The sequence below is a fragment of the Myotis brandtii genome, unplaced genomic scaffold (genome assembly GCF_000412655.1).
Source record: "Myotis brandtii unplaced genomic scaffold, ASM41265v1 scaffold49, whole genome shotgun sequence".
NCBI classification, from domain to species: Eukaryota; Metazoa; Chordata; class Mammalia; order Chiroptera; family Vespertilionidae; genus Myotis; species Myotis brandtii.
The window spans coordinates 1,228,301-1,237,877 of record NW_005368707.1 but is presented as its reverse complement, the minus strand read 5'-3'; positions in this window follow the sequence as shown (position 1 = coordinate 1,237,877).

The following is a 9,577-nucleotide window of genomic DNA, read 5'->3' as shown; positions in this document are numbered from 1 at the left end:
GCACATGCCCTAGTAGGGGGAGTGCAGGAGGCAGCTGATCAATGATTCTCTCTCATTATTGATGTTTCTATCTCTCTCTCCCTCTCCCTTCCTCTCTGAAATCAATAAAAAATTTATAAATAAATAATAAATAAATAGCCTAACCTGGCTGGTGTGGCTCAGCAGTTGATCATTGACCTATGAACCAGGAGGTCTCTGGTTCAATTCCCGGTCAGGGTACATGCTTTGGTTGTGGGCTCAATCCCCCTTGGGGGGCGTGCAGGAGGCAGCTGATAGATGATTCTCTTTCATCATTGATGTTTCTATCTCTCTTTCCCTCTCCCTTCATCTCTGAAGTCAATCAAAATATATATATTTTTTAAATGGCCTACGTTGTGTTCTTGCTCCCAACTCTTCCGAACTCTTGCTTCCAAAGAAAGCCCAATAGCCAGCTCAATATGCACATAAAGTCACATAACTAAGATTGAAAATGTAGGTCTCAAGTTAAAAATTAAATCTTTCTTCTAAAATACAATTGCTTTTATTTTGTTATATTTAATTCTACAATTTCAAATGGAATAAAAAGAAACCATAGTTTTGAAATAAGGAAGTAGGCTAAAATTCTTGCCTCATTTTTGCTACTTATGGAATACACCTTTATGTGTAGCAATATAGAAGTGATTGCAATTTCCTGTATACATTGTGTATCTTATGCTTCTGTGCCTTCTCAGATTATGCTTTCCTTTTCTAAAATTCCCTTTCCCTTTCCCAGTTCGCATGGTTCAGTGGTTGGGTGTTGACCTGTGAACCAGAAGGTCACGGTTCAATTCCCGGTCAGGGCACATGCCCAGGTTGTGGGCTTGATCCCCAGTGTGGAGTGTTCAGGAGGCAGCCGAATGATGATTCTCTCTCATCATTGATGTTTCTATCTCCCTCTCTCATCCTCTCCCTTCCTCTCTGAAATCAATAAGAATATATATTTTTAAAAATTCACTTTCCCTCAACTTTTTAACTAAGCTAATTCCTTCTTGACCTTCAAATCTCAGAGCAAGTCAGTCATTTGCTCTAAAGAGCCTGGTTTAGATGGAGTAGCCTTTCTTTTATTCTCTCTCATCATTGATGTTTCTATCTCCCTCTCTCATCCTCTCCCTTCCTCTCTGAAATCAATAAGAATATATATTTTTAAAAATTCACTTTCCCTCAACTTTTTAACTAAGCTAATTCCTTCTTGACCTTCAAATCTCAGAGCAAGTCAGTCATTTGCTCTAAAGAGCCTGGTTTAGATGGAGTAGCCTTTCTTTTACTCTCCACAATACCCTACTCAACCTTTTATCCTAGCCTTCCCACAAACTGTGTGCTCCATGATGCCTGGGACCAGGATCATACCTTATTTGGTTTTATATGTGCAGCCACTCTCAGAGGGTCTATGGCATGCTAGTCTTTCAATACACATTGGTTGCCTAATATTTATAGGTAAATACATGCAGGTATACATGTCACAGAAAATAAGTAGAGAGAAGTCAATGGTTAACTAGGTAGTAGTGATGGTGGGCAGTCAGGAATGAGATACAGAAGAGGTGACACCAAACAGGATTCTAAAACTGAAGAGGCCATGCCACATAGAGGGCAAAGTTGAAGGAAGCCTGAGGGAAGAGACTCTCAGACAGGGAAAGAGTATGTGAGGGAAGAAAAAAAAAAAGGAAGAAGGGAGGGAGGGAGAGTGAAGGAACAGAGGAAAGTTTTTAGCAAAGAGATAAGGAAGTATAAGGAGATTTAAGTCAATGTGGAGTAGTGAGAACTGTGGTAACCTGGAAGGTACATACCTCATTTAAAGGAGCCATTACCAAGCTTTTATAGATTCTTTTCATATAGGAATTTGGAGCCTAATATTACCATAGCTTCTTTTTTAACAGAAGCTCATAATTGGATAGGAAATCTCCCAGTTTTTAGATATTAGTAGGTAACTTAATGTTTTAACACAGGCTGCAGTGGTTCTCAACCTTTGGCCCTTTAAATACAGTTCCTCATGTTGTGACCCACCCATAAAATTATTTTCGTTGCTACTTCATAACTGCAATGTTGCTACTGTTATGAATCATAATGTAAATATCTGATATGCAGGATGGTCTTAGGCGACCCCTGTGAAAGGGTCGTTCGACCGCCAAAGGGGTCGCGACCCACAGGTTGAGAACCACTGGGCTAGAGAGTCACATCCCTGGGCTGAATTTGTCTACTGACTTCTGTTTTATGTCCAAAGCAATAAGCATGTAAACTGTGGAAAATGAGCTGTCTTGACTCACCAGGTCAGTGGTCAGGTGGTGGTGTGGGAATGTCATAGAAACACCCATTTTTATCTCTGTGAAGTTTCCCAATGATGAGAAGCGCTCTGATGAGAGTGTGCTCTCATTGCTAACATTCTCTATCAGTGTGAGGCCACTGCTGAATTTGTGGACAACCCTGAGGAATTTCACATTCCTGAATGAAATGGAAAGATCTGGAAAAAAAAAGCTCTAGATAGTTTAATTTTACACTCTAAATAAATCTCCAGGGAGAAGGTAAAGGGGGAACAATAAATGGTTCAAGGACAGAAATGTGGGGACACTTTCAGGGCACTTGAAAGGAAGAAAAGGAAGAAAGTAGAACAAGAAAAACAAGGAGAGTTTGCCATGGAAACCGAGGGAACAAGGCCAATGAGGTCATTTATTACAATTATGCTCAGGCTATATAGCACATTTGTTTTTTATTAATAAAATGACATGAAAAGTAATTTTAATGACTATTAAATTATTTCTTCAGCATTCTTTTGCATGTGGGTTCAAGAGTTAACATTCCCTAACAAATAATACAGTATGAGAAAAGAGATTTGAGGCTAGTTTCACATCTGCTTTATTTTAACCTTTCTACACAGGAAAAACAGTCCTGATGATTTTTGCCCAGTGTTTAAACTTGGAATTGTCTTACCTAGAACTGAAAGCCCTCACACATGATGAAATGAATCTTGTGGTGTTGAAACTTTGGAAACCTGGCATAGAATTTTCTTCTTAGATTTGAAATTCACATGAGAAATATCTACAATTAGTATACAAATATGGGGAAGTGTTCAACCTCATTAGCAATCCAATATATACAAATCAAAGCAACAGTAAGAGAGCCTGAATAGTTTGGAATAGTGCTGGCTGCTTTAGCTGGCTGCTTTGCTGTTACTTCTACTTTGAAACAGTGCTGTAGGTTGTACGTTTGGGACAAACCCTATAGAAAATAATTTGGCAAAGCATTTGAAGAACCACAAAATATCCTGACTCTGTAGTTTTTGGAACTGAATTTGAAATCTATAAAATATGAGAAAAACTACATATATAGGGATTTTTGTGTCACCTGTAATTACAAGATATCAGGTATACCTAAAATGGCTATTAATTAGTTCAGTATATTATTGAGGTGGATGTCCCTAGAAGCAGAACCTGAGATGGGGGTTGTTGTGCAGTGATTTAGTGAGAGTTTTGCCAGTAAAACCTACAAGGGAGTGAGGGGCCCAGGATGGGATTGAGGAAGAAACGAAGTGAATATGTGAGTTCAGTTGAAGTCAAGCCTCAGCCTGAGTCAATGGGGAACTCTGAAGTGTGAACAGCCCCACAGATTAAGCCCACCTTGAACAAGGGTGTGGCATTTTTTAGGTGTCCCATTGGTTAAAAGTCGTCTCTAGGGGGAGAGCAAAATCATCCCTGCATTTCCAGATGAGGTAGCCCCTGTCATTCTGGAGAAGGGGTTAGCTCATAGTACCTGGAGAATGGACTGGCCCAGTGGGGTATGGACATTAGCAAGCACCCCTCTGCTCTCCAGGTTGGAGAATCTGATTGATATGTCGAATCCAGCTTAATTATAAAGGGCAGAACTCCTAGATTCCAGTCAGGTTTTATCAGCCTAATCCTATTTCTTTTTCTTCTACAAACAACATGCCTCTTTGTCTACAAATGGCTTCTGCCAGTGGAAGCTGCTAAATTATTCCTCCAATACTCTTCATACCCTTTCCCCATCTGACCTTCTACCACCACTTTGGCCTTAAATTACTAGTTGAACAAATTGATGAAGAAGAGAGAGAGAGAGCGAGAGAGAGAGAGAGAGAGAGAGAAAGAGAGAGACATTGGCAGGTGGAAGACAGAAGTCTGGCTTTTAGTGGTTCAAACTTGGGGATATGTGTCTTTTTTTTTTTCTTATTAGTGCCAATCCAGTATATCACAGTAACAAAATGGGTGAGTCGGAAGCTTGTCCAGTCTCCTTTGGGAGCATCTGCTCTGCTCTGGTTCAGGCTGTGGAGTGTGTGCCCTTTAATCCAAAAATATGCCTCTCTATACAACCCTTTGTATGATATAGGTAGTGGAGAATCTGGCTGCTCCTTCCCATATGGTCATTATTTCCACTTCTTATCTTTTTGTTTATCTTCCAGGGAATTTTAAAGAGAAATTGTTAAGTATCTCAAAGCTATCAGGAATGGTCAGTTTTCTGTCAAGTTAATTCAGAAGTTTTTAAATGGGGGCTGGGGGGGCGTTCACACATTTGAGAAACTTCTTTGAGAATTATTTTAAATTAATGTCTTTTTACTAAAGATTTTCTGTTTAAACCAGACATTCTTATTTCTACCCGCTTTAGAAATAAATGATAAATATGCAAATTCAAAAGCAATGAATGAAAAGCACCAAGGCTTTTCCACCTGAAGCCTTAAAAATATTCAAGAGACAAGGAGATAACAGCAGAAAAATTCAGAAAGGACCGAAGTGGTCAAGAAATTATGTTTGTAATTCAAATCCCTGTTCTACCACTGAACATTGCTACTTTGGATAAGGTGCTTTCTCTTTTCTGCAGGCTCCAGATTCAGACTGTCTGGCTTTCAATGTTGGCTTCACCTCGCTCTAGCTGTATGATCTTTGGCCTAGTAGTCCCTCTCTGCCCCAGTTTTCTTTCCCCAAACATGAGCATAATAAGAGTACTTATCTTCTAGCAATGGTTCTCAACCTGTAGGTCATGACTCCTTTGGCGGTCGAACGACCCTTTCACAGGGGTCACCTAAGATCATTCCGTATATCAGATATTTACATTACGATTCATAACAGTAGCAACATTACAGTTATGAAGTAGCAACGAAAATAATTTTATGGCTGGGTCACAACATGAGGAACTGTATTTAAAGGGCCAGAAGGTTGAGAACCACTGTTAGGGGGTGATTTGAGGATTAAATTAATTAATACTACTCAAATGCTTAGAAGAATACTTGGTACATAACAAGCATTAAGACAACATTGGCTACTAATTTGTTAGATATTATTATTATTTTTAAATTAAATATATATGAAGAAAATAATAAGTGTTCAATAAATTCTACAACAAGACTTAAATGTTAGACTCAAAACCATAAAAATCTCATAGAAATATTTTTTCTGATATATCTCCTCAGGTAATGAAAACCAAAGAAAAAATAAACAAATGGGACTACATCAAACTAGGAGTTTTTCCCAGCAAAGGAAACCATCAACAAAAAGAAAAGACAAACCACTGAATGGGAGAACATATTCCCATTGATACATCTGATAAGGAGTTTATATCCAATATTTGTAAAGAACTTACAAAGAGTGTCCCAAAATTCACGCAAGAAGTAATTTTGATAGAAAACACAGGTTTATAACTAAAAATTGTAAATTTTTTATTGGTTCATAAAGTATACAGTATAAGGTTATGTATGGAATAGCATATCAGGTAAATGGCCTCCACGGCTTTGCTGGCACATATGCACTCTTTTGTTATTGCCTGAGCAGCTGCTTTTTTGAAGAAGAATAGTCCTATGGTGCCTCTAGCCCCAAATCCGCACCAAACAGTGACACGTTGTGGATGCATTTATTTCTCAACAATCACCCGTGGATTTTTCTGAACCCCAAATGTGACAATTTTGTCGATTAACCAAGCCATCAAGATGAAAATGAGCCTCATCTAAATTCAGCCACATTTATGCAAAATGGTCATGGAAAATTTCAACAAAAGAGTGCGTATGTGCCAGCAAAGCCGTGGAGGCCATTTAACCAATATGCTATTCCTTACATAACCCTATACTGTATACTTTATGAATCAATAAAAAATTTACAATTTTTAATTATAAACCTGTGTTTTCTATCAAAATTACTTCTTGCGTGAATTTTGGGACATGCTTTAAAACTCAACACCAAAAACAAAAACAAAAAACAATCCAGTTAAAAAGTGGGTAAGCGACCTGAATAAACACTTCTCCAAAGAGGACATACAGATGACCAATAGACATATGAAATGATGCTCAACATCACTAGTCATCAGAGAAATGCAGATTAAAACCTCACACCTGTCAGAATGGCTATCATCAATAAATAACAAACAACAAGTGCTAGCAAGGATGTGGAGAAAAGGAAACCCTTGTGCACTGTTGGTGGGAATGCAGATTGGTGCAGACACTGTGGAAAGCAGTATGGAGTACCTCAAGAAATTAAAAATGAAGCTGCCTTATGATCCAGTGATTCCACTTTTGGGAATTTATCTGAAGAAACTTGAAAGAATATATGTATCTGTATGTTCATTGCAGCATTATTTGCAATAGCCAAGGTTTGGAAGCAGCCCAAGTGTCCATTAGTAGATGATTGGATAAAAAGCTATGATACTTTTATGCAATGGAATACCACTCTTCTGTAAAAAGGAAGAAAATTTTCCCCTTTGCAACAGTATGGATGGGACTAGAGAACATATGCTAAGTGAAATAAGCCAGTCAGAGAAAGACAAGTCCCATATAATTTCACTCATATGTGTAATTTAATGAACAAACTGAACTACCAAGCAAAATAAAGACAGAATCATAGATAGAGAGCAGGCAGACAGCTCTGGTGGCAGGGAGGCAGAGTGTTGGGGGTGGGGTATGGGAGGGATTGAGCACAAAAGGAAAAAAAAGAGAGACAACTCATGGACATGAATAACAGTGTGGTGATGGGGGGGTGGGGGGGTGGTGGGGGGAGGTGGAAGATGGCATAGAGGGAATAAATGGTGATGGAAAAAAATAAAATAAAACAACATTGGCTGCTAATTTGTTAGATATTATTATGATTTTTAAAATTAAATAATGTGTATAAAGAAAAGAAATGTTCACCCTAGCCGGTTTGACTCAGTGATAGAGTGTTGGCCTTTGGATTAAAGGGTCCTGGGTTTGATTCCGGCCAAAGGCACATTCCCAGGTTGTGGGCTCGATCCCCAGTGGGGAGGGGGGTGCAGGAGGCTGCCAACCAATGATTCTCTCTCATTGATGTTTCTATCTCTCTCTTCCTCTCCCTTCCTCTCTGAAATCAATAAAAAATATATTTTTTAAAAAAGAAAATAGATGTTCAATAAATTATATAAAAAGATTTGATCTGTATGTATTCATAACAAAGGGTATATTCTACAAATAGTGTTTCCAATTTGATGTCATCATTATTTAGAGCAAATGAATCACACATCACATGAAAAGGTAATGGAGGCCTTCTATGTGAAATATTGACAGATCTCTTTAAGTTTATATTATTAACATGGTGTATGCTCTTCATTTTTTTTTCAAGGAATATAAAATATTCTCTTAGCATGATGATTCACACTGACAATACTAAAAACAAACAGTCACTTAAGAAACAAGCTTTAATAGAATTAGCCCTCCTCTCCAAGAATGATAATACCGTAAAGGAAAGGAGGGAGGGAGGGACAGAAGAAAGGAGGAAGGGAGAGAGGAAGGGAGGGAGGGAGCAAGGAACAGAGGAGGGAAGGAGGATGGGAGGAGAGAGAGAGAGAGAGAGAGAGAGAGAGAGAGAGAGAGAGAGAGAAACTATGACAGTGAACAAATAAAACATTAACAAAATAAAATGGTGTTACAAAAATATTATCAGTATGTAACTTAGAAGCTTGAAATCTATATATTATCTCTAATTGGTCTTAGAAATTAGTCAATACTGGTTCAATGTCACCTATGGTGAAAGGGTAAACATCTTTTTTCCAGGCAAATGCACGTGTCAGTTTTCTTTCTGGTAATTTCATGACTTAAAGCAAAGCCTTGAAATCCATTTATAAAGGAAATGTAAACACATTTAAATTAAGTGTTGAAATATGTCTTCAAGGTAATACAGGTGTTTCTTCTCTAGTGTGATGTGTTTCCTTAGAGACTCTGTGCTCTACAAAACCATACCAGGAGTTTATGAAGAAATACAGTTGGAGCAGCCACTCCAAACTATGCAACTTTGTGAACAGAGCACTATAAAAACACAAATTGGTTCCTGGAACAATAACTTCAGGAGCCCAGTTGGGCAGCTCCCAGAGTCTAGAAAGTGCCACAGCAGAACAAGAGGGGCAGTGCTAGCAACATGTACATTAGAGCAGAGCTGGCAGGGCTGCGACAGTGCAGGTGGCGAAGGCTGTGGGTGCTATGAAGGCGGGCACTGGGGCTACTTACTTCTCTGGGGTGAGTGCCCCACAGTCCAGCAATGTTTATCTTCTTAAAAATGTAGTTTATAGGTTCCTAGCGCTAGTGTGGTAATTAAGCTGAGTTTTCTTTTTCCTTTTCTACTAAAGGTAATAATTTGATTGTTGCATAAGGTGCTCCTTGTCTAGAAAAAGATCATGAACCAATGCAATTTCCTGGTTCAACAAAGCTCATTTCTATCGATCAGCTGCATGTGAGTTCATTTGCATTATAGGTTCTCTAATGTGACCAAAATGGTCTTAAGAAATTTTATACACTAGAAAACTTACATAGAAATACTAAGGAAAATGTTGCTTTTGACTACCTGAGAGTTATAATTTGATTAAAGTGTTGGGGATCTTTGAGGGAGCTGAGAAATATGCAAAGGGGTGAGGTAGATGTATGGAGCCAAAATAATAATAGGAAGAATTATTACTTAAGATAATGTCTAATGCATTCCTGCTACACTCTATGTGCGTTTTGTGGATTAACCCATTTAATCCTCACAGCAATCCTTATAAGGAGGTTTTTACACCTCACTTTTACAGATGAGGGAATTGAGGCACAGGAAGGTTAAATCACTCTTCAGTAGGTGGCAACTGGGGAGTAGAACCCAGGCCTTTTGCTAAGCCATCTGCCTACAGGCTCCTGGTGAACTCTTTAATTAGGCAGAAGAAGCTCCCCAAGGCACAGGCGCTGTGTAAAGTTTTCAGAAACCTGAAGCCGGGAGGGAGGGAAAGCATGCTGGACAGACAGACAGACACCGCAGCTCTCTGGTGTGGTAGCATTTGTGCTGCCATCTACCATTTCTAGATCCTCACAGATGCCAACTCCAAACATCCTATGCTTTTATATCAGCCCTGGCTCCTGGTGGGAAGAGGGTGTAGGGTTATTTTGGTTTAAAGAAAATACTAGAACAGTATGACTGTTTCCCTAAAATACAAAGGATCTTTGGGAATTCTAATATCCATCATTAGCATTTTCCCAATTTCCTTCTCTCCTGGGAGGGGGGTGACAGAACAGGGGGCTATGAAATTAAATCAATAAACTAAAGTAGGAGTGAGGACTGTTAAAAAAGAGAGAGCAGTAGTGCACAGGAGGACCTGGGAT